Source organism: Gekko japonicus, unplaced genomic scaffold, assembly GCF_001447785.1.
Source record: "Gekko japonicus isolate JY-2015 unplaced genomic scaffold, Gekko_japonicus_V1.1 scaffold303, whole genome shotgun sequence".
NCBI classification, from domain to species: Eukaryota; Metazoa; Chordata; class Lepidosauria; order Squamata; family Gekkonidae; genus Gekko; species Gekko japonicus.
The window spans coordinates 1,261,506-1,286,271 of record NW_015169180.1 but is presented as its reverse complement, the minus strand read 5'-3'; positions in this window follow the sequence as shown (position 1 = coordinate 1,286,271).

Genomic DNA, 24,766 nt, shown 5'->3' with positions numbered 1-24,766 from the left:
TTTTCACCACCCTGAACAATTTTGTGTCATGTCCATATGCAATACAATAACCAAGATATTTTGTTCTTTCTGGTCCAGTAAACATCTCTGGTCACCATTGCTGGCCTCAGGGCAGCGGGACCTTAAGGAGCTAAAAAGAGCCTTGATCCCCAGCGCTCCAGGCTAGAAGCTCCCTACAAGAGAATGGAGTGCGTTCATTCGTGAGTCACTGAAACTGGAAGTCTTTTTAGCCAGTTTTTGATCCACAAGAGGACTTGTCCTTTTATCCCATGACTATTGAGCTTATTTAGGAGGCTTTGATGAGAAACTTTATGAAAAGCTTTCTGGAAGTCAAGGTAAACAACATCTATTGGGTCCCCTCTGTCCACATGTTTGTTCACTCGCTCAAAAAACACTAACAGGTTAGTGAGACAAGATCTTCCCTTTCAGAACCCATACCTCAATAGCTTTTGTTCATCAATGTGCCTACTAATTCTTTTCTTAATAACAGTTTCCACCGACACCCAGTATTGACATCAGACTGACTGGCCTGTAATTTCTGGGATCTCCTCTGGAACCCTTTTTAAAGATGGGGGTGACATTACCTTCCAGTCCTCAGGAATGGAGGCAGATTTTAATGAAAGATTACATATTTTAATCGTAATCTTCTTTAATTTATCTCCTACCTCCTTTGACATCGATCCCCTTAATGGGGTGAATTTATCATAATACCACATTTTGGTAAGAGGTGATATCCCCGGAGTAAGCTCTTTTTTCCACTTCTCCCACATTATATAAGGCCTGTGGAACACTTTAGTGTTCTATGATTGGACCTTGTCCTTGTAGCAGTTATTTTGTGATTTGTCCCACTCACCCCATGGAAGCCATTTTGTTGTGGCACCTATTATCTGCTGTCAAAATAAAGTGCCCTCAGACACAACAACGTCAGATCCTTGTGCTAAGCAGTCTTGATTGCTAGGCCTGGAGATAAGATGAGGTTATGATAGGATAGGAGCCGACATAATGGCTGCTGATATGACAAATGCACAGTTTTCTCAGAGCTGTTCTCTCAAGAGCAGTTGTCTCAGAGCTCTCTCCTCACAGGGTGTCTGTTTTGGAGAGAGGAAGTAAAGGAGATTGTAAGCTGCTCTGAAACTCTGAGTGAAGGGTGGTATATAAATCATCATCATCATCTTCTTCTTCTTCTTCTTCGTTTTCTTCTTCTCTGAAGTTATCAGGTTCCTGTATATAGTTCCCGGGGGGTATTGGGGGGGGGGCTGTTTCCGAGATGAAACAAACATATGATTGACTTTTTCTGTGTCTCAACTTTCTGATGGTATATCTCCCACTCATAGAATTGCCAGCTCTGGGTTGAGATATTCCTGGAGATTTTGGGTGTGGAGACTGGGGAGGCCAGGGTTTGGGGGGAGAAGGATATAATGCCTTAGAGTCCACCCTCCGAAACAGCTATTTTCTCCAAGGGATCTGATCTCTGTCGTCTGGAGATCCATAGTAAGTCCGTGAGACTTCCAGGCCTCACCTGGAGATTGGCAATGGTAGCAAAGTAAATTGGGAAGAGAAGTAAAGAGAGAGACTTACAGAGATGTGGAACAGGTAAGATTTCTGCCACAGTTAACTGAGACACAGGAGGTGAATGCAAAACTCTTCAAGTACACATAATTACCCTAATCAAGTTATTCTTTGCTAACCTCCTATAGTTGACAGTTTGTCAGAAGGAAGGTTGTTTTGAATCTTTGCCGGAGTGTTCCTCTGTGCTCTGGTGCCAGCCAGTAAGCAGCCTCTTTTTCATCTTGCTGATGGGGAGTTCAGTCAGTGGAGTGACCTCAACTCTGCTCCCCACCCTGATTTTAAAAATGAAGTATGGGATGTCCTTAGCTCGAGCCATGCTTCCTAAAGGCATCAAATCCATCAAACCCACACTCTACAGATCCCACTATCTTTTCTAGACATTTCAGAAGTATGTTTACTGGCACAATTGGACCCCAGATGTCCATTTCCAATGACTGTGGTTGTAAAATCCATCCTGATGCTTTCAAAAGCAAATAATATAAATGTCCTGTGCGATCTTTTCCAACAGAAATGAGGCAGGCATGAAGGCTGGACTCCGGTGCCTATTTGGAAGGAAGCTCCATTGACATCAATCAGTAAACATGCCTAAAATCAGTGTATATCAGTCTAAAAAACAAAAATGGATAATCCAGTAGAAGGTTTTACATTAAATGCTAATCAGTGTTGTGAAGCTGTTGAGTTCAATGAGTAAAATCTGCTTAATTTTCTCTTTTCGAAATTGGGACATTGGGAGAAATGTTTTGTCATTCGGGAGGTTGGTGATCGCTTTGCCTGAGATTAGAATGAAATTTCTTTCTCCTTGAAAAAGTTTCTAATTCTTTTCCCCATTTGGGTTTCGTAGGGAGAAAATGTCTGGGATGTTCGGTATGTCAGCAGACCCTGAGGTGGGGTATCTGCAAGGGCCCAGGGGTTCTGGCAGGGCCCACTACCACTGGCTTCGCCCCTCACACCTCCTCTGCCACCTGCTGGCACACCCTTCCCTCACCCACTGGTTTGCAAGCGCTCCAGGTCTCTACCGCCTGTGCTCCTGGCTACCTGGGCTGCCCAGCACTTCAACAGTGTGTGGATGGAGATGGTCACAGCAGTGGCATGCCCAGCTGCTCACAACTCCCAGTGCCACGGAGGAAAGGGCATGCAGGTGGCTGTGGGAGGCATCGTGAGCAGGTAGGGGAAGGATGTAGAGGAGGATGTGGGTGGTAGGGATGCCAACCTCCAGGTGGTACCTTGGGGTCCACTGGAATTACAACTTATCTCCAGACTACAGACATCAGTTCCCCTGGGGAAAATGGCTGCCTTGGAGGGTGGGCATTGTATCGCACTGTATCGCACTGAGGTCCCTGTCCTCCCCAGGCTTCATCCCCAAATCTCCAGGAGTTCTCCAACTTGGATTTGACAATCCTACCCCCCCACCCCCCACCGGTGGCCAGGGGGTACTTGGCAACCCTAGTGGGTGGGACGGGAAGGGAGAAGTGAGCAGGGGGTCCTGTTGGGGGACAGGAGGGGAGGGAGAAGTGAGCACTCTCTGACCGGGGCCCATCAAACTTTGGAGACAGCCCTGAGGACTGGGCAAGCAGCCCAGAGAGAGGGGGCACTGAATCATCCCTCCACCTTTTCCTGCTTTAAACCACACACAGCACTGGTCTGTGATGAAAGCAAGGAAGGCTGTGGCTGAATGGGGTGGAGAAACTGTACTGGGGAGAAAAAGGGTATATACAACCCTTTTCTCTTGCACTTCTGTAAACTTTAAAGTACCCCTGGAGCTGCTAGACAGGTGTTTGAACACTAAACCATGCACAACAAGTAGTACTCCACGGGTAATTCCGTTTTTTAAGAAGTAAAGGGGGGACGGGTTAAACAACCCTCCCCCCAGGACTGCTTCTGCTTCTTAGACTCAGTTCAGGCCCTGTTGATCCACCCTTCCTTGCTTTGATCTAAATACCAGTCCCGTGGAAGGCCCTGATCATGGACCTCTCTGAGGAAAAGAATGATTCAGTGGAGACAATGAAGCTGGGAAGGGCAGCCTGGATGATGAGGCTAAGCTGATTCTCCTAGGGCTGTAGGGTGGGAGCTAGGAGGTCCCAGTTTTGCTGCAGAGCCTCCTGTGCTGGAAGTGGCCAAAGGCATGGATCCTTATGACCTTTTCTAGGCCTCAGGGATGGAGGGCATGAGGGTTCAAGTCTCCTGGTTCCCCCACTTCCTGTTGGGCTGAATCCTCTCTGCTCTCTGGAGCTCCCTTGGCAGAGAGAGGAGCAGTTATTTAAATATACATACATACATATAAATATAAATATATACATACATACTTTTTGTTGGTTTTATACTACAAACTACAAAGGTAAGGGAATAGGGGGTATCTATCCTAAAATACAGAGTTATGCAAGGATCATATAATAATAGTTGTACAAAAAATTTACCCAAAACTTGGTGTTTCCCTGACAATTAAGCTTTAAGGAATAAAGGTTAGTACTTATTATTACAAGGTCAAACTAGTACAAGCATGATTAGCCAAAGTAAGCACATCCTAGCTGTTTAACTGTTCATAACATCAGATTTTCAGCATTAAGCTATTTATCATATTTTTCCCCCTGTGCTTATTTTTGTTGTAAGTTAATCTAATTTTCAGTAATTTAGGAACTGCTTTTCCTTTATTGGAGTCTGAATCTTTAAAAGGACTGCCTGAAGAGCTTTCACTACTTCCTGATCTATGTTCTGTGTTTTCTTCTGTTGCGTTGTTGTCCTCTGCTTTTCCATCTTTCACTGTTGTTTGGTGCTGTTCCAAAAATGCCTTTGCTTTTGCAACACAGTAAATCTTTTGTTTTTTGTTTTATAGTTGAAGATAAGTCCTTCTGGAGTTATCCATCTGTAGGGAGTGGAATTTTTCTGTGAAAAAGATATTAGGTTTTTAAACTGTCTCCTCTTCTTTCTTATCTCTATCTCAAATGGGATATCTTTTAAAACTCTTGTTTCTTCACCTTTGACTTTTAGGGTATCCCATTTGTCACTTTCAAGATTATGTCCCTTGTTGATCTTTTGAAGAACTTAACAAATACTTCACCAGGCTGTTTATTTTTCTTAATGTGGTCTGGATATGTTCGATAGACCATATCCATATCACTTTGTAGAGATTCTGCTTTAAGGTCTGCCACTGGAGCCAAAGCTTTGCTTAAAATCTCTTTCAAGTTCTCCTCTTTTTCTCTGGGATACCCTGAAATCTCAGGACATATGATGATTTTTCCATTTGTAACCGTAACAGCTGTTCTTTATCAGAGGTCTGCTCTTTTCCACTACCTCCAGTCTCTGATTTATCACTTTTGTTTTAGCATCAACTTTTCAATGCTTTGGCTGTTTCTTCTGTTCTTGTAGTAGTTTCTTTCAATTGCTTTTGAAGAGCATCAAAATTATTATTGAGATTAGTCATCTAGTCCAACAGAGGGCACAGTGCTGTAGCTAGCATATTGGCGAAGTCAGCGGTTACTTCCAGTCTAAGAGTCAACATCGCTGAAGTGGCAGTTCTTGGAGAAGGTCTCCTCCTATCCACCATTTTATTAGCCTGTTGCAACATTGTTTACACAGAGAGAAAAGTTCTTTTAAGTCTCTGAAAGTTTGTTAATTCAGACGCTTTCTGCTATTCCACACAGTACTCGGCTGGATTGTTGCTTTTCAATCAAAACCATCAGTCTGCCCCTCACATTCGCTCTCACAGTAACTTTTCCCAGGGTGGGGGTTAACTCCTCCTCCCTCCGCTAGCTCGGCTTGGGGTTTTGGGGTGGTTGTCTGCTTGGGCACTTGGCTAGTTTTAAGGAGATGCAAACTCACACTTAATTCCATGCTTTGCTACCAGAGATAGGGAAAGCCTCCATATGCTAGATCACTTGCTCACTCGGTCCGGCATGCACCTCTTTCTCCATTGCTGGTTCCGCAGCAGCGGGACCTGTCGGGACAGAGAGGAGCCTCAATTCCTCGACCGTCACCTCGGAAGAGGCACCGAGAGAGGAGCAGTTCTAACTGGTTTCTCCTTGGCTGAGCTCTCCAGGCTTTATATAGCTCTGTCCCACAGCTCCCTTCTTGTGGTTCTTCCCAGCATCGCAAGCCTTCCCTCCCTCCCTTGAGCTTGGAATCAGGGCTGTCAAGAGCCACTGTGTGGTCTGAAGAACTACTGCCTCTACAAGGCATGGACAGGCAGCCCAACAACTGGCAAGGCATGGCTCTACCAGCCAGCTGATCAGCACAGCCACTAGTCCTGCTGGCTTAGGCCTTGTCCCTGGTGTCTTCATGGACAAGAGCTAGGTTGGCCTCACGATGATGCATGCTGGTGACCCATGGTTCCCTGGGGAGGGTGAGTGTTGGCAGCAATGGTATGAGCCAGGGGGTGTCCTGGCCTCTGGACAGGGGTTTCCATTGGTAAAGAGCACAATCAGAGGCCATCCAAGAGGTCCAGCTCCAAAGCTAAGTTACTGTCCTTCCCTTGAGGGGCAGTCTAGGCCCTGAAGTGGGATATAAAGGCTCAGTTGAGTCTTGACCTCTGTTGGTTCCCAATCCACCTTCTTTGTGAACTCTGCCAGATCTCCTCTTGGAATCTGATTTTGTGGCTGCAAGTCTCTCCTTGCATGCCCTGCTTAATGCCTGAGGGTTCACAGCCTGGCCAGACTGTGCAAAGTGTGTACTTTGGTTCCCCCATGCAATTCTGTTGTGTTACTGGATGAGAACTGACAGAGTTGCCCCTTTGAATTTATTAATGTTGAATGGTCTTTGCTCTGGATCAGAAAATGCGATGATTTCTTTTAAATGCACTCCTAGTATATCTGTACTTCATCTGGTGCCAGAGGCCAAGATGGGGATATTAATGCTTCCCTCCCCGTCCCCCAGAGTAAACTGGACTAGGTTATACTCCGTTGTTAACATCATCACTTAGGTTTTGTTCCTGTGTTTACCATTCCTCCCCAGATTACTCAATTTCTTTCTTCTGAAACTGCATTCTGGGGCACAAAAGGGAACCTGGGAAATGTTGTGCATGGTGAAGATGGCCTGTGCAATCATTTTTGTCAGGGAGCACATACGTAGTTGCTCCAAATCCCAGACGTGAATCCCATCAGTGTTGGCACTGATGCCTCACGGATGCTACTGCTCAATTTTCCCATGATAATTAAATTGGACTCCAGATGAAATTACACAGGTGGGGAGGGAGAAAACAGATCTTTAAGCAATATTCTTGGCACTAAATCTGTTAAAAGTTTTTTAATACAAACGTACCTGAAGGAACTAAATGAAAAATATAGCACAGCATCTTTAATTTATATCTTAAATGATTGACTACCACCCTGAGAGCTGTTTTCCATGCTATTTGTACATGCCCAATGGGATTTTGGATTTTCAAGTCCCGTCACATCGGATGCTGCTTCTGAAAATGTCCTGAGTTCCAGAAATACTTTGTCATGAAGTATAAAAAGTGCTTGTGAAAGTCCAAAGCCCCACTGGAGCATCTGAGTCTTGACTCTGGGATTTTGAGTACCCTCCAGGAAGGCTTCCTTAACCTAGAAGCCAACAATCCTGTCATAATGACTTTTATCTTGGGTGCTCCATGCAAAGTACAAATCATGTTGCCGCTTGGCTGGTGGGCCCTTTGCTAGTCTTGGGTCCCCCATGATGTCCAGAGCCACCATGCTCTAATGCTGGCCCTGTGGGACATGGAGGGTCTCCTGAGTGTGGCTAAAATACTTATTTTCTGAACCACACAACCAGCACAAGTCTGTGTTGTTAACGAGCCTCATAAATGGGACACAGGCAAACAATTACACAAGTGATTGTTGCTGATTATATCATTTTGTGTAGACAGAACTCTTTTATAAGGATGGGAACATGCTCTTTTTCTGCTTTCTTATCCAATAAACCAAGATTTATGACCCATTCGTGAAGAGCACTGCAAGAAAGCTTTGATATTTATGACTCTATGGGAAAGCACTGGGCAGTTTTCACATTGCATCAGTGTAACAGTCAAAAGCTGGATGAGCAAAAAGTGCCTTTGGACAGCCTGTGATGCTAATTAAAATATGATGTCCTATTTCCAAGCAGACCTTGCAGAAACAGATCTCAAACAATATGGGAAAAGACAAATAATACAGTATTCACACCAGAGAATTATGTGATTTCCGAAGTGGGCACAACCCTTTTATTATGCATAAGAGTGTAAAAAACAAAACAAAACCAACAACAACCCAAACCCTTGGTCAAGGTATCCTATAAAAGCCGGAATAATTACAAAGGAAATCTAGAGCTTTGAGACAGATCTGGGAAGCTTATAGCTTCTGGCTAGTCTCTGCATTTCCAAGGAATTTGGCTGTCCAATTAATCAAACTGACAAGTAGGCTTCCAACAATTTAAGTAGCTGCAAAAATGTCACTCCCCACTTGATTGTGAGTGTCTCCAGCTGGGTCTGCACATGCAGCAGAATGAGGTCTGGATAGCATCGTTATGGGGAGAGGTCTTTTTGCCCTGAAATTTGCTTTTTTAGGTATAGCCATTGATTCCTCTGATTCTCTTTTTTCTCTTTCAAAAGAGGGATTTCCCACTCATTTCTCTTTATTGAGAAATCAATGAACCCTTTTGTAACTTCAGCCCTTGCAGCTGGTTTATATTACACACCACAAGGTGGTGCTATAATAGGAAGCTAGGAAGGTTTATAAAGACTTTGCCTGCATTGGAGTACCTACAGAGTGAAATTCCTGGAATTTTGCAGAACCTCCATTCCAGTCCCTCCTCTCTTCAAAATTCTCTTTGACCAAAACAGAATTGATTAAAAACTTTCCCTTAAAAGAGGGAAAGAAATGGATTGTTGAATTTCAGGAAGAAATTAGGTAAAGAGGAATTTCTTTTAACAACACTTTTGCTGATGACGTTTGTCTCAGGCACAGCACTGAGCCAAGGAGCTTTGTCCCTGTTCAGGTGCTGTTTCTGCAACTGAGCCAGGTTGTTGCACATGTGGCTTGTTTGCAAAGACCAAGAACTAAATTCTGTTACCAAAGAAATATGAATATTCTATCATGGTCAGGTCATTAATTGATAAACCTGTGTAAAGTATGGAATACCTCACCATTTGTCCCCTCTTTGCACCTGCATAGTCAGATTCATCTTTTAAATGAGTCACATCACCTAGATTGCATTGCCTGCTTTATGTGCTTGTGAGCCAGTGGCATGTGTTTTGAGAACTGATCACAAGGTTAGCTAGCTTTATAAGCAGCATGGAAGGTACACAGAGACACCTAAGTAGTAAGTCTCAACTTGAAAAACTCAAGCAGGATTTTTTTAAAAAATGCCTTTTAAAAATATTTTAGCAGTGACAGCAGATGGGGGTGGGATTGGATACATCTGAATTTATTTGGAAGAATCCAAACATCTCCCTTCTTGCAACTGGTGAGCAAAACATGAGCCAGATCACTGGGTGATTGAACATGATGAATATTTACTTGGAGCAAGTGAGTGTGGTAGCATGAGGTTGGAGCCTCCTGGTAAACAGATGTTCTTCCCTCCAGCAAGTTAGCAGTGTATTCTTGACCTTATTGTTGTAAGTAACTGTTGTTTTCTGATTCTGTATCTTATGTTTTCAGTTCGCAGTAAAGCTAGTTAAGACCTCATGTATCTTTCTGTGTACTCAACACTTAACATGTTTCAAAATGTGGGAGGGGCATTCTTTAATGTGCTTGAACAAGGTGACTCTGTTTTGCTTTACAAAATTCAGGGAAGAACTTTTATCCCACACATACACTTTTGTTTTGTGTGTTTATTTCCATTTAGGTCCTGGATCCTAAGTGGACGTTGGATTACTGACTGCTCTGGGTGTCTTCAGGAAATATCCAAAGTGTGATATATTTTTTAAAAAATCCAGGAACAGTCTTAACTTCAGTGTGAGGACTCCATCACAACTGACTGCTTTGAACCCAAAACCAGTCATCTTTTGCATTGAGATCCAGTCTATTATTTAATACTTCTTTTATTGTACTGTTGACGTTCAATATATCTTAATATTTTTATTATTACTAAACAACTAATTTGAGGAGGTTTAGTAAAATTATTGGAGAGTCCCCCCCCCCTTTAATTTTCTGAGATACAATGATTACAGTATGTATTAATAGAAAATGTTGCTTGTAGGTAATTATCACATTCAGGCAGCCAAGAAAAAGAATATATGTAATTATCTTATCTGCTCCTGTTCAAGATGTACTTCAGAAAATGGTTCCTCTTGGATACTGAAATCCTCTGTGCTGTAGCAGCCAAATAATTTTGTAAGGGTTGTAAACATGTAGACCTTGTCTGCACCTGTGTTAGTGCCATTCATTGCAATAAAGTTGTTATATGTTTCCTCACTGATGCTAGATGAGGATGTCACAATAACCAGGAGGGTTGGATCCCCACTTTTTCACCACCCCTAGTCTTACTCTGGAAGCAAGATGGAAGCAATTTCACCCCTTTGCTCCTCCTCCTCAATGCAGCCTATTGACCCAGATGGCTATTACTCCATGCCACAGTTGTCATGCTTGCAGATACCTGGATTCAAGCCATGGTTTACTTGCACTGTGACTTGTACAACAAACTCTGGTTAGTTGACCAGATGTAAGTAGCATCCACCACGACAACCACAACGGTTTAATCACTGACCTCGAGCCAGACATCCTGGAATGTGAAGTTAAATGGGCTGGAGAGTCCCTTGGACTGCAAGAAGATCAAATCAGTCAATCCTAAAAGTAATCAGCCCTGACTGTTCCCTGGAAGGCCAGATAATGAAACTGAAGCTCAAATACTTTGGCCACCAAATGAGAAGGGAGCACTCACTGGAGAAGACCCTGATGCTGGGAAAGATTGAAGGTCAAAGAAGACGGGGACGGCAAAGGATGAGATGGTTAGACAGTGTCATAGATGCAACGAACATGAAGTTGAGCCAACTTCAGAGGACGTTGGAAGACAGGAAGGCCTGGCGTGATCTGGTCCATGGGGCCGCAAAGAGTCGGACTCAACTGTGCAACTGAACAACAACAATAAAAGTAGCAAATCCATGTCTTTCTCCAACCTACCAGAAGGATGGACAGACCCTCTATCCCAGGTGTTCTGTGTTCTAGGAAGCTGCAAGGTATGGTCTCTTCACTAAATTGGGATTTGCAAATTCAGCTGTCACAAAACGACAGCAACACAGTTAGTACAAATTGACTGCATTCACACACGTGAACCCCAAGTCTTCAGGATGGGGCACAAATGCTTATAGAGTGGCTATTTTTTGCCTTTTGGAAGGAATTGTTGGTAGTCTACATGCATAGAAAGTAAGCCTTTCTTCTGCTTTGACTGTAAAACTTGGGCCCTTTCTGCACTCTCCTTTTAATCCATGTTCACCGCAGTGTCCTCCAATCAATTCTGCACTAAAATTTAGTTCAACCTTCTTTTTATTCCGTTTCCTCCGCCTCCCCATTTGTTTCCCCCTATTCCCCCCCCCATCACCCCCCTTTAGTGGTCAGCTGAGTTTCAGACTGCTGTTGCCCCTGGTTATTTGGATGCTGTTTTGCTGTGGACTTAAATTGCCTCAGCTTGAGAAAACCTGGAGTGACAGGCCAATGCAGAAAGAACCAAAGTCATTCATTGGTAGAGAGGATTCTTCCATTGCCCCAGCTGTGGGCTTGTTCCCCACTACCATATACCTCCTAGAGTTCGGCTTACTTTTCTTGTCCCCAGCTCTTTTTTTTAATCTGCTGTTTATAGTCCTGGCCTTGATAACCTGTCATAACTTTGCTTCCCTCTCTTCTTGCTATGTGAGCCTGGTGCCATGTGTTTGCAGCTCAGTGGGTCATGATTTCAAAAGGTTGAGGACAATTTTTCTAGAATAATTGGTCTTCATGATGGAATAACATAAATCTTAATTAACACCCAGTACTTTTCTCTGATAACTCCTGACTTACTGTTACCAACCTTGACCACTGAAATTAGCAACTGTCATAGCTGTAATTACTGCTAACAGCTGACATAGCGTCCATACTGAACCTGAGAAACTGCATGTATCTATTGACGTCTCTAGATCAGTACTGAGGATTCTGTCTGCCAGTGGGCTTTTCATGATCTTAGACAAGCAATGGCCCTTCTCAGTGTCTGATTTCAGCCATCATTTAACCAAAATAGTACTCAGGCCCCTGCCACACGGCAGAAAAAAACACGGCCAAAGTGCAGCTTTTTAGAGCCGCACCAAAAGAGACACGCGGCAGCGGGATCACACAGATCCCCTGAGCCACCGCGCAGTTGCTCCCTGGCACGATCAGATGCCGAGGAGGAAGCCACCGATGGGAGACCGAGGCAGCCGGCTGCGCATGTGTGCTCATGTGCAGTTCAGCCAGGAGCCTCGAATGCTCCTGACGAAGGATGCGCCGGCGATCCCACGGTTGCGCTTGCTGCGGTGTTTCAGTCCTTCTCTTTACTTGGTTTTTGTTTGCTCCACAGCACTGGGCTGTAGGGCCGGATCAAGGACAGGTGCGCGCTGATTCCCAGATGTTGCAGTGAGATCGTGCCCATTTGCTGCACCCCCGATCCGTCCCTCTTCCGGCCCAAAACCTCCCGTGTGACCGGGGCCTCATAGGAACATACAGCTGAAGGGAACCATTAAGTGTCATCTAGTTCAAATCCCTGCACACTACAGGGAATTCATAGCTATCTCCCTTGCCATTCCTTCAGTTACCCTTCCTCTGTGCCCTGAAGAAGGCAAAAAAATCCAAGATCCCTGGGCTAACCTGGCCTGGAGGCAAATTCCTTTCTGACTCAAAGTGATGGATGGTATTACCCTGAGCATGTAAGAAAGGGCCACAAGAGAATAAAGAGTTTTATGGCTCAGTAGATCAGTTTATGTCAAGGGTGCCACCATTTTTTTTTCCTTTTTGGCCTCAGTAACTAAGGGACCAAGCTTCTCTTGTTAGAGAGGCCTGATGAACTGGACAAAAATTCTGCCCAATCCAGCATTCTGTTCCCAACAATAGCTAGCTTCAGGATACAGCATACAAACAGTACAGGTGGCAAAAGTCTTCCCTTGTTGATGGTCTCCAGTAATTAGTATTTATTGGTGTATGCTATTAGAATATATATTAGAATATAGGAGTAGGCCTTAATAAGACTACCACTAATTATTCCATTACTCTGCAGATTTAAACCATTACAGTATTATATAGATTTTAGTCCTGAAACCCTTCGGGTATATCTATTAGGTGATAGAGAGCAATATCATATGCAGTCGCAAAATTCTCTGTGATAGCACTCAAAAATCGGTCAGTTGCTGGGAAATAAATTAATGAAATGAGTGTGTTTTTTACATATATATGAATGTGTCTTTTATACATATATCCCCATATTTTTTGTGGGTTTATTCATTTTAAATTGTCTTTTTTACCTGTATTTATTGTGACTGGTCTTATGACCGTAATAAACTTTTGACTTTTGACTTCAATAAAACTACCCTTCTGAAATGGAATAACACCTGCCTTATAGCCTTAGCACTAGCAAAGGTCAATCTCTGTCAGAAAGTAGACATGTGTATGAAAGGAAATGATGAAACTGAAAAAGCACACTGGTCTCCTCAATTTAGGTAAGGTAAAATTATATTATGGGACACAGGAAAAGAAACACAGAGCTGTTCATGAATGTGTGAGTGTTACCATACAATCTCTATGTTTGTGAGGTTTGCCACCAAACCTAAGTCCCAGGCATCTATCCTATGCTCACCCAGCAGAGGGGAAATATGTTCAAAAAGACCTATTTCCAAGGAGCTGAAAGCATAGCAATTGCACCGGAGTCCATCGCGACTGAACTGCAGTCCGCCAGTCATGTCTCTGTCAGCCATTTAAGGAAGCAGCCATTGTTGACATGCAAAACAAAGGAGAGTAGAGGAAGTGTGTCTGGCAGACTTAGTGGGTGTCCTCAGTTGAGCCATACCTTGGCGGCATGGCAGGAAGTGTGTGTGTGGGCAGTTGTTTTTTTTTGGGGGGGGGAGCAGTTCTATGTTCATTATTCCTGACTTTTCTGGAGGGTTCTACAGCTACACCATAGTCATTGCTGCCAGCGTCAGAGTAGGAGACAGGTGGAGAGGCTTAGGATACTAACTAAGCCCTGCCCCTCCCTCACAAGCCCCTGATTCTGCCCCACTCTATGCCAGTGCTGGGGTTGCACTGGTGCAGCACCAGCCTGGTACAGCTGGGCCCTGAGGTTTGTTCTCATTTTGCCTTTTCAGCTACAGGCTAATAGCGCCATCCAAAGCAGAGTTACACCCTTCAGAACCATTGCCCACAGGAGGAAGGTGAAATTGGCAACCAAATGTAAAAGACTATTCATTAGGATCATCAAATGGATTGAAGCAGGATTAATAAGGTATGATCCATTACAGTAATATGACAAGGGAAGACAGAATGTACTGGGTAATGCCTTGTACATGAATTATGCACTGCTCATTAGGGGACTGGTCTACAGCTATGAAGTCCGTGGGAAGACTCATTGACCTCTTTGCAAGTCTGGACGAGTTCTGTAACATCAGTAGATTCATAGCTTGTGTGGGAAAATATATCCAGGGCTACACAATGCAAGTACTGTTTTAAAAATTCAATCATTGCTTTTAAATCACTGGAGTATAATTAAGAAGTCCAGCTAAATGTGTTCAATGCAATATTGATTTTAAATTTCTTACAGGATATTTTTACTATATAGCATATAGCCTCATTCTCTCAGGTCACCTACAAGGAGTACTGAAGTTAGCCTGTTCTTCGTTAAGTCAATTTCTATATAAGGGGGTTGTTTTTAATCATATTTACAGCCCTTCATCCCCTTTTAAGAATCTAGTTTTTTTAAAAAGTTTCTTTTATAGACCATTAGGTCCACAAAGCTTAGTAGCCCCAAATTAAAATTAATATGAAAAGAGCAAATAATGTTTAAAAACCCTACAACGGTATAGGGAGAGAGCTTAATAAAACCTGTTCGGCAAAAATGAATCTTCATTATAATAGGAATAGTTAACAAGAAATTATCATTAGTTGATTTTTTTAAAAAAATACCCTTTGAAATAAGGATTTGTTGCTTTTTAGCCACCTCTATGAACTCCAAGAAAGCAAGACAGACTTCCTAGCAGGGAGTATTTCTACAATCTGGTCCTGTGACTGAGAGGCCATGATGCATGGAGCCATCCATCTCAACTCTAGTGGTGAAGTAGCTGGGCCTTTGTAGAGGATCTGTATATCCAGTTTTATCCTTGTTAACAACTCTGTGAGGTTGGTGAGTGAATAGCTGTAGGCCAACCATGAACCATGCTCTTTGCCCTATACCTTACTGGTTTTCTTAAGGCAAAGACTTTGTGACAACATAGGGTTTCACATCTATCCTATACCACACACCTCCGTATAAATTCTACTTTGTCTTAAGGACTAGAAACTTAGTTCAAAAACAGACATAAAAGCTGAGATTTTTAAGATGCTGAATTCTATAAGGTAAAGGTTCCCTTGCTCGAAAGCCAGTCAAATCCGACTCTAGGGTTGCGGTGCTCATCTCCGTTTCAAAGCCGAAGAGCCAGCACTGTCCAAAGACGTTTTCGTGGTCATGTGGCCGGCATGGCTAAACACCAAGGCGCACGGAATGCTGTTACCTTCCCACTGATGTGGTACCTATTTATCTACTTGCAATTTCTTGCTTTCGAACTGCTAGGTTGCCAGGAGCTGGAACTAGAGACGGGAGCTCACTCTGTCATGCGGCACACTCGGGGCTCAAACTGCTGAACTACCGACCTTTCACAGCCTGCAGTTCAGCGTCTTAACCACTTGAGTATCAAAATCCATGTTTGTGTGATGTGTCTGCAGACTATCTAAAAAGTGTGTTGTGATAACTGCCCTTCTTGCTTATTTGCTCTCCTCTTCTTTAGGCAGGAAATGTGTTTTAAAGCCTCAAATAATTATGTTCGTCTAATTGCCCTGTTTCAGCATTATGCATTTTCTCATGACACACTGCTATTAAACTAAGAGCACACTTGACAGTATTCTGAGAACGCCTCTAATTAATCTGCACAGAAAGCCTTCTGTAAGGTAGTTTTGGAAAGGAAAAAAGCATACGAAATAGAAGTCTTTCATACAAATGAACTTTTAGCAGATTTTGGACAATAGATGGGAGCAAAGCTTGGCTCTGTCTCACATGGCAAGCCTATCATACTGCAGTGCGTGGTCAAAAGATAGATAAAATAGCCTGATGCAAATTAGTGACCACAGAAATAAAGGGAAGAAATTAGGAAAATACTTTCTGTTTCCATTCTGAGACAAATTTCCAGTTTGAAATTGCTGCAGAAAATATGTAATTAGAATGTGTCTGCAATTTCACATGTTGTGGAATTGTTTGGGACAGGGCTGTCGAACATCTGGCCCGGGGGCCGGAACTGGCCTGCCTAGCCCACAAGCAACTGGTGCGAGGAAAGGAAGGCAGGAGGCTGCTCAGTGGGGTGAGTGGGTGAGCAGACACATGTGGTGGTGAGATCTGTGTGTATTCGAAGCTGTCAAGAAAAAGAAAGGCAATGGCTAAAAGGCTGAGGGAAAATAGTGGTGTGTGGGGGGGAATGAAAGCAAAGGTGAAGAAAGAGAAGGCATGGTGTTTTTCCCCCTCCTGCCTTCTCCAACTGCAGTGCAGCGAGGATTGGCAAAGCCACTACATGGGGCATCAGGGCAGAGCAGCCGGTGTTGCCACTGCTGCACCAACCAGCTTCATATTTTTTCAAAAGGTGACCATGAGGGGGGTTGGTGAAAGTAGGTGTGGAGAGTGACGGTTTTCCAACAAAGAGATGGGGCCAGCAGGAAAGAGAGGAGGAGGAGGGCCGGTGCATGGATTGGGGAGGCAACTGGGCTGTTTTGAACATGCCACTCTGAGGGGGAAGACCTCCCGGCCTTGGAAGCGAGTGGAGGTGCAAAGGGGAAAAGGGACGCCGATGTTGCCACCACATGTCTAAACAGCAGCAGAGCTGGGAGGCAGAGTGAGTGTTGTGGTTGGTGGGGAATGACAACCTCCTTCCCCCCCAAATCTGTTCTCAGTCCCTGAGGGAAAAGGGGTCACAGGAGGACAAAAAGTGCCCCTGGAGGTTTCAGAAATAGCGTCTCCATCAGGCCTTCCCCTCAGCCCCACCAATTCAGTGGGAAATGCAGGAGGGATGAGAACTGGAGGTAGGGAGGTCCAGGATAGCCAGGTTCAGAAACCCCCTCCTCCTGAGCCAGGACCCTGTCGCCTGGGTCACCCTGTCGTCTGGTCCACCTCACAGGGTTGTTGTTGGTAGGGATGGGGTGGTGGAGGGGGGAGTCCGGTGTGCCACCCTGAGATCCTCAGAGGTAGAAAGAGTGGATGAGAGGAAACAAAGACTGATTTCCCACAAGCTGCTGCTTCGTGCTCATTCTTTCCTTTGCCCTGATCGTACATGTCAATTTCACACTATGTGCTGTGCGGCCGCATTTTGCCCCACAGCTTCGCCCAATTTCCCCCGCACAATCCTGTTTTTTGTGTATTGAGTAGACACGGGGAAAATTGGGTGAAGCTGCAGGGCAAAATGCGGCCGTGCAGCACATAGTGTGAAATTGACATGTACGATCAGGGCAAAGGAAAGAATGAGCACGAAGCAGCAGCTTGTGGGAAATCGGTCAAAGATGGATTGTAGTAATGCTTGGCTGGCGAGGCTGTGTAAATGGCAGTGTGTGCTGAAAAACTATTTATTTACTTGCAAGGATGATAACTCATCTTCTAAAAGTTCTATATATATTAAACATAACTAATTTGTATGACAGTGTAAGCTACCCCATTTGTGGTATCCCTTGGAAAAAACTTAGTCTTGCATATGATTACATACATTTATGGGGGCTTTTGTGGGTTTCCCAGTAACTCAATGGCTTTCACTAGTAGGAATCAATTGCTTTTGTTTGTATTTTGAGTTAAAAAATAGTATCATTAATTGGATTTACCTGTGTCATTTATAAAGTTTATATCTCCAGTACCTGGCATTACATTTTATGGCACACATGGCCCAGCCCAGAAAAGTTACATTTATGTCATATTCAGCCCTTGTAACAAATGGGTTTGACACCTCTGGTTTAGGACATAGGAAGGGTCTTGTTTGGTCCAACCCAAGCAAGGATATTTGATTATCTGCTGGTTCATATTGCAACCTATTTCCTTGGTTATGATCAGTGAATCAGTTGTCCAATGGGCTATTTGTCACTCATCTGCTGCCACTTCCACCATCAATTGTTAAAAGTCACATAGTTAGAAGAAAATTAAAAATGCTTGAGATTTTTGAGTTCAGGCTTACTACTCTGATGTCTCCATGTGCCTTCTGACAGCATCACTGGGTGTCTACCAGTGAACCTATTTAACTAATCTTGCCATCAGTTCTTGCAGTCATTTCATGTTAGATATTGATTGCTCAAGCATAAAAAAGCATCCTTTGTGGGGTTTTGTAAAGAATACAAAGAAAATATGGACAAAGAAAATGAACTGTGACAAAGTCTATGTTTGACGGGATTTAGTTTGTGGACTGTGCAAGCCCAAAAGCATCCGCAAGCTGAAACAAACATTTGCTACTTCTTAATAATGCACACAATTAAGGAATCTCTGGAGCATGATGAAAGACAGGAGGGCCTGGCATGATGTGGTCCATGGGGTCCATGAAGAGTCGGACTCGACTGTGCGACTGAAAAACAACAACAATGCACAACCTGACCATTCTTAATTCTTAATGTGGTACTTGAGATGAATAAAAAACAGATGAATAAAAAACACTGAAATGATCCAATCAGGAGTTTGATCATAGTAAATGTTTGTTTCAGTCCCTAGCCCAAAGACCTATTTGGTTTTCAACAGTAGCCAGCCAGATGCCTCTAAAAAACTTACAAGACCTAGATAGTGAAGGCCTCCCTTTTTGCTTGATTCTACTATCTGACATTCAAAGATATACTGCGCTTGTACATGAAGATTCGATTTTAGCTGTCATGGCTAATAACCATTCATAGGCCAATTCTCCATAAATTTGCCTAACCCTTAAAAAAACCCAAAACTATTCTTCTACTGGAGTTACAGTATTGGACTGAGTGGATACATGACAGGGTCTTAGCATCAGAACAAATTTAGAGTCCAGTGGCACCTTTAAGACCCAAAAGGTTTATTAAGGTATGAGCTTTTGTGTGTATGCACACTTTGACTTAGCATGGTATCCTAATTATATCATCTGCTTACTCTAGAAGCTACCATAGGCAGACAGACCAAAACGACGAGGAACTCTACCTAATTGTCCCAGAAGAGCTTTATCTAGGCTATACCACTTAAACCACAGGTGGAGGTTTATAAGCAGAAAAAAACAGAAAACTGAAGTGTCTGGGAGAGGCCCAGCTTCAACCTTTTAGGGATGCCAGCCTCCAGGTGGGACCTGGAGATCCACCAGAATTACACCTCATCTCCTGACTACAAATATCAATTCCCTCAGAAAAAAATGGACGCTTTGGAGGGTGGACTCTATGGTATTGTACCCCATTGAGGTCCCTGTCCTTCCCAGGCTCCATCCCCAAATCTCCAGAGTTTCCCAACCTGGATATGGCAACCCTACCCCCTATCCCCTGTTGGTGGCCAAGAAAGACCTGGCACCCTAGTCTTTCTCACTGATACCAACCTTGAGCTGTACCCATCTAGTCCATTGACTTAGTAGAATGTAATGCAGGGACTGTTTTGTAAGGAGGAGAATTTAAGTATGAGACCTGCCACCAAAAGTCTAAAGTGGTACACCCCCAGACGTAGTTTATCACCTCAATGAGAACTGGGTCTCCATACATTTAGGCCATCACTATGTTGTGCACCTGAGTCTCATGGGTACTCGATGATGTTGTTCTGAAGAATTATGATAGGTTGCCTTGACATTTTGCTTCTAGGCTTGCAGACAGTCTTTGAACACAATTACATTTTTGCTGTGGGGACAATAACAATAAACCTTTGCTGGGAAGGAGCAGGGGGGGGGCAATGTTTTCAGAATGCCCTTTTATACTTGGGGAAAATTTAACATTATAGATTTTCACTGTATGGCTTTAAAAACAGAACTTTTGTATCTCCCTGCTTGGAAATGTACAAGTGCGGGTGGAGGCTTTTGTGTCATAGGCTGCAACATGTAGTAAAGAGCAGTAGCACAAGGGTTTCACTTATCCACATTTGCCACATATTAATACTGTGACAGACAGTAAATGGTTAACACAATAACCTAGTCTGAGAACCTTGAGTGAAAGGGAATTCGAATGGAATTCTTCAGCTGGGGGTTAGGAGTGACATTTAAGAACTGACAGTTTACTGAGAAGGAAGGTGAAGGGAGTGAGAGGATCAAGAAAGATCCCCGTTCAAGCCTGATGGAAATAGCTCCTAAAAGGGGGGGGGGGTCCCTTTACAGGCTGAAGGAAAGGATCAAGAAGGATCCTGAGTTAAGGAAGTCTGAGGGAAATAGTTCCTAAAAGACAGGAGTGATCCCTAGCCAGTGGATAAGGAAGGAAACTGGAACTTGTATGAATGTTCCTGCCTTCACTAACTTAAGTGTCTGTGAGACAAAGAAGCTTATGCTTGTACATTGAAGCAGAGACTGTGAAGAAATCTCTTAAGTTTTAAAGCTCTGTCTGAATAACAGAAACAATTACTTGTTTGTGACAAACTATCTAGCATTTATTTGTATACAAAGCTGCCTCATTCCTGTTGTCTGTTCACCTCATAAGTCCTACACCTGATTCCAACCTGACCATTTCCCATCAAAGTTTAATAAAACAGTTTGTTATTCTTGAACTATTATCAGCCTCTTGTGTTCCATTTTCAAAACAGGACATAAAAAGGGTTTTAGTCTCTCCCCTCAGTTCTCTAGGCTGAGTCATTATATATATAAATATATTCAAATGAGAAAAAATGAAGAAGAAAGAGGAAAAAGGGGCTACTCAGCCAAAAAGAAGATAAAGGGAAATCCCGTGAGGGATCTGCTCTCTTTTGCAGTATTACCAGTTTTCTGGAAATGCATAGCTTGTTTGAGACATTATGGCAAACCATTGTTTGGCACAATGTGAATTAGCCTGGGGGAGCCTCTCACTTGCATGTTTGCTCCTTCCCTTGTGTACCACTTTTGGAAGTGAAGGTAGGGTCACCATCTCAAGGCTGGCCTGTGGAAAAAAAATAGGTAAGGGTAACTACAACTAGGGAGAAAGGAAAGCAACCCACACTACACTAAAAACCCAAGGTTAGGAGATCATTCCCTGTTAAGCTACCGTTAGTAATAAAAAAAGAAAAGCTGTTAATAAACAATATACTTTGTGAGAACCTGTCTTTCTAAGCTTATATGTTAGTCTGTTTGTTATTTGTTATGAGAAGATTTCCCGAGCATCTCCTCCAGCTCACTTCATAAAGACAGTTTTCAGAGTCCTTCCGCCTTTACATCTACACTAAGACTCTCTAAAATCTTAATAGCTTCTTAGACGTTCACTCCAAATTCTGCAGGCCAGTCTTCCTCTGTCTTCAAAGGGATAAAACCACCAATCTTAAGCCTCTTCCTCTCTGGTCTCGCCCTTGGGGCCCAGTGGCATCTCAAAAGTTTCTTGATTGTGAAGGCAAATTCAAGCTCTTTTCTCTCAGCAGGATTTAAGGTGACACTTTCTGAGAACACTTGCCCCCCCCCCTGCTTTTGTAAATGCGTCAGAGAGACGTCCCTCTCTCAGCACGATTCAATCGCTTAAGAGGTTTCGGGGGGGGATTTCATTTCAAAGTATCCATTTACAATCGTTCCTCTCCCCCCCTCCTCCACTTATGTAAATGCATCTGAGAGGCATCCCTCTCTCAGCACAATTCTGATCGCTCAAAGAGTTTTTCCTTTGGGGGGGATTTTCTCTTCTGAAGACAATTCACTCATTTTAACTCACAGTTCGCTCCTTAACTCACAGTTCATTGTTGGTCTTTATCTTGACCACGCTCTTGATCGCTCCTCCGCTAGATCTCCTGCACTTGACCAGATCAACACAGCTTATGGCCTCGCTGAGAGGACGCAGTCAGCGGGAGGGACCGTCAGGGTGGACGGGAGGCTCCATGTCCCTGCAGGTAGCAGAAAAAGAGGCTCACCCTCAAAAGCCCTATGGCCTGGGAGTTCTCCCCGAACCCTCATGGAGGTGCTGATCCAGTGGCACCTCTCCCACTCGCTGCTGTACAACACGCCTTCCCCGAGAGCTGGGAAAGGCATCTGCCATCACTGTGCCATAGACCCTGCCTCTGGGGTGAGTGGTTTTTTTTAACTTACTTTCAGCTGAGGTGATTTAGCTGAGAGGGTACTGTGTGGGGGACTGTGTTTGAGTGTGTGGGTAAGTTGTGAGTTGTTGCAGAGTCCTGGCTGCCTGAGATAGGGTGTGAAAGGGTCATTGTTTGACTGTGAGTGACTGGGTGAATTTGCGTAGCTGCTGGCCACACCCTCTGCTGAGGGGAAGCTTCCATTTAACGCAGCACTTAAGGCAAAGGGTGAGAGCCAAAGAGTTAGGCTCTTGGCTTGTGGCTCTTAGACTAGGGACTCTGTAAGAAGCCCAGGAAGAGCCAGAAACCCGGGCCCTAGTCTACTTGGGTTCCCAGTAAGGTGGGTAGACTTCTACAAGGAAAACCAGTTAAAGGGTTTTAAAGGGGGATTATACATAATTATTGTTTAAAAAAGCAATTATGAAGCCAGAATGCCAGCACGGGGTTGGGGGCTATCCAGTGTTTTGCATGGAGGGTCACATGTATGACTATCTGCCCACTGGACAGAAGTCTTGGATGTGTGCTTGGTGCAAGAAGCTCCTGGTTCTCAGGGAACAAGTTTGTTCCCTTGAGGCCAAGGTGGCCGACCTGGAGTAGCAGAGGCAGTCAGTTGGGCACATGGAGAAGACTCTTGGGGACTTGCTAGATATGTCCACCTCTGGTTATGGGAGCCCCGCTGCTGCCAGGGAGCATGAGGGTCGAGAGGGAACAGGGCACCATACTGAGGATAAGGGGAATGTGCCCTCACAAGGGACCTCTTCTTCAGCTGGTGACCAGGTATCCTTTTACACCTAGGAACCATCCCTGGGCGGGGGGGGGGGCTCTTGGTAGTTGGTGATTCGATCCTTAGGCAGGTAGACAGCTGGGTGGCAAAACCATGTACTCACCATATGGTGACTTGCCTGCCTGGTGTGAAGGTAGCAGACATTACACATGTTCTAGATAGGCTGGTAGATAGTGCTGGCACCAACTATGTGGGGAAATGCAATTGCGAGGTCCTGGGAAAAAAATTTAGGCTGCTAGGCAGGAAACTCAAGGCCAGGACCTCCAAGGTAGCCTTCTCGGAGGTGCTACTTGTTCCATGTGCAGGGTCAGAGAGACAGGCACAGATCAGGAGTCTCAATGCATGGATGAGACGATGGTGTAGGGGGGAGGGGTTCAAGTTTGTTAGGCACTGGGATACTTTTTGGAACAAGAGGGAGCTGTACAGAAGAGACTGTCTCCACTTGTCCCGAGAAGGAATCAGGCTGCCGGCGTTGGTTCAATTCTCCTCAGCATGCAGATCAGAAGTCTTTCTCTGCTCAGCTGATGCTAACCCATCAGATCTCTTGGAACAGCCTTTCACTCAAGGCTCTCTGTCTCTGTGAAGAATTAACCCTTCATAGTTCTTTATCTGTTTCCACAGCACTCCTAAGTTATTAAAACTGCAGTCCATCACAGAATAGAACACAGGGACAGGGAAGAAGCCCAAAAAACAAGAGGGAAAAAGGAACTGACAAAGGTTAAAATTTCATTTTCTTTGCATTATCTTTTCCTTTTCTGTTTTGGCTGGCATTGTCCATGTACACAGATGGCACTATATAAATAATAATACAATAAAAATCTTACCAATTCAAACCAGATCACCATGTTCTTTACCTGATGATACGAAGGCAAGAGTTGCTTATTGGGAACTTACATGTCAAGTGTGTTGATTTCTATGAAAGATTTCTGGCAATAGAATTGAAGAATGAATCTTCCCACTCTGCATGTGCTTAAACTTCAAACCACAAGGCTGGTTAAAGCTCATTGAAATCCAGTGGATTTCAATAGCTTAATGGTCCCCACAAGTGCAGCCTTGGCTTTGAGCATCTTCCTAAGCACCATGAAACAGTTTCATCAAAAGTACTGTAGAAATGTCTGCTGTCACAGGAACTGATTTCCCACCAGACTGCTTTGACTATAATGCAGACTGAACTGAGAGTAGGCTCTGATGGTATGCCAGGGCTGGCTGGAGGGAATTAAATTGGTTACATGAGTGGTCTACTCATAGAAATACTATGAGAGCTGCAATCTTTTGGCTCTTCTCCATGAAAACTGCCACTTTCCATTTTCCATTTCACAAAAGAGTATCCACAAATTCATGTAGTTTTGCTCAGGGGTCATTTCATAGAAAAAGAGGTTCAGGAGCTCATTAGCATAACTCATTAGCATAACTTATTTGCATATGCCACACCCCCTGACATCACCGGAAGTGTATCAGAAGGCAACACCCACTGCTCAGACTTCACTGGACTGGTTTGGATTGCTAGCTATGGGGGGAGATGCGCAGATCTGCCCTCGCAGATCCCCTTTTTGGCTTCGAAGCTTAGTCTATCAAGGACAGGTCCCACATGAGATATGGTTTAAGGAAATAAGGGCTAGTCCCTATATTAAATGTAGCAACTCTTGAGAAGAGTCTTTAGAAACCAGGAAAATAACATTAAAACATAAAGATAATTTATACACAATACCAGTTAAGTTGCTTCTGAGGAAGCATAAGCCGGCTGCTTTGTCAAGAAGCTCTACATTCTCTTGACTGTTAACAGCACATGTTTTGGAATTCCACTAGTATCTTCTGGCTGTCGGCAGCAATTGATATTTTGTTGTATTACCATGTTATTGTATAACATTAAGATATTGTATGATTAGGTTGTATACCTTGTGAATATTTTGTATACTTAGATACTATAATCAAGTATAAAAGTAATTGTATTAGCATACATAACTAATGTTTAAGAGTGTATTTTTGGACTGATATTGGCCCCAGTTTTGTAGTCTTTGGAGTTTGGATACTGGTAGGTCTGTCTTTTGGGTTTGGTTTAAAATGTAGGCATGGTTTAAAATGGTGAAATAGAACTTTAGACGTTATAGTCTTCCT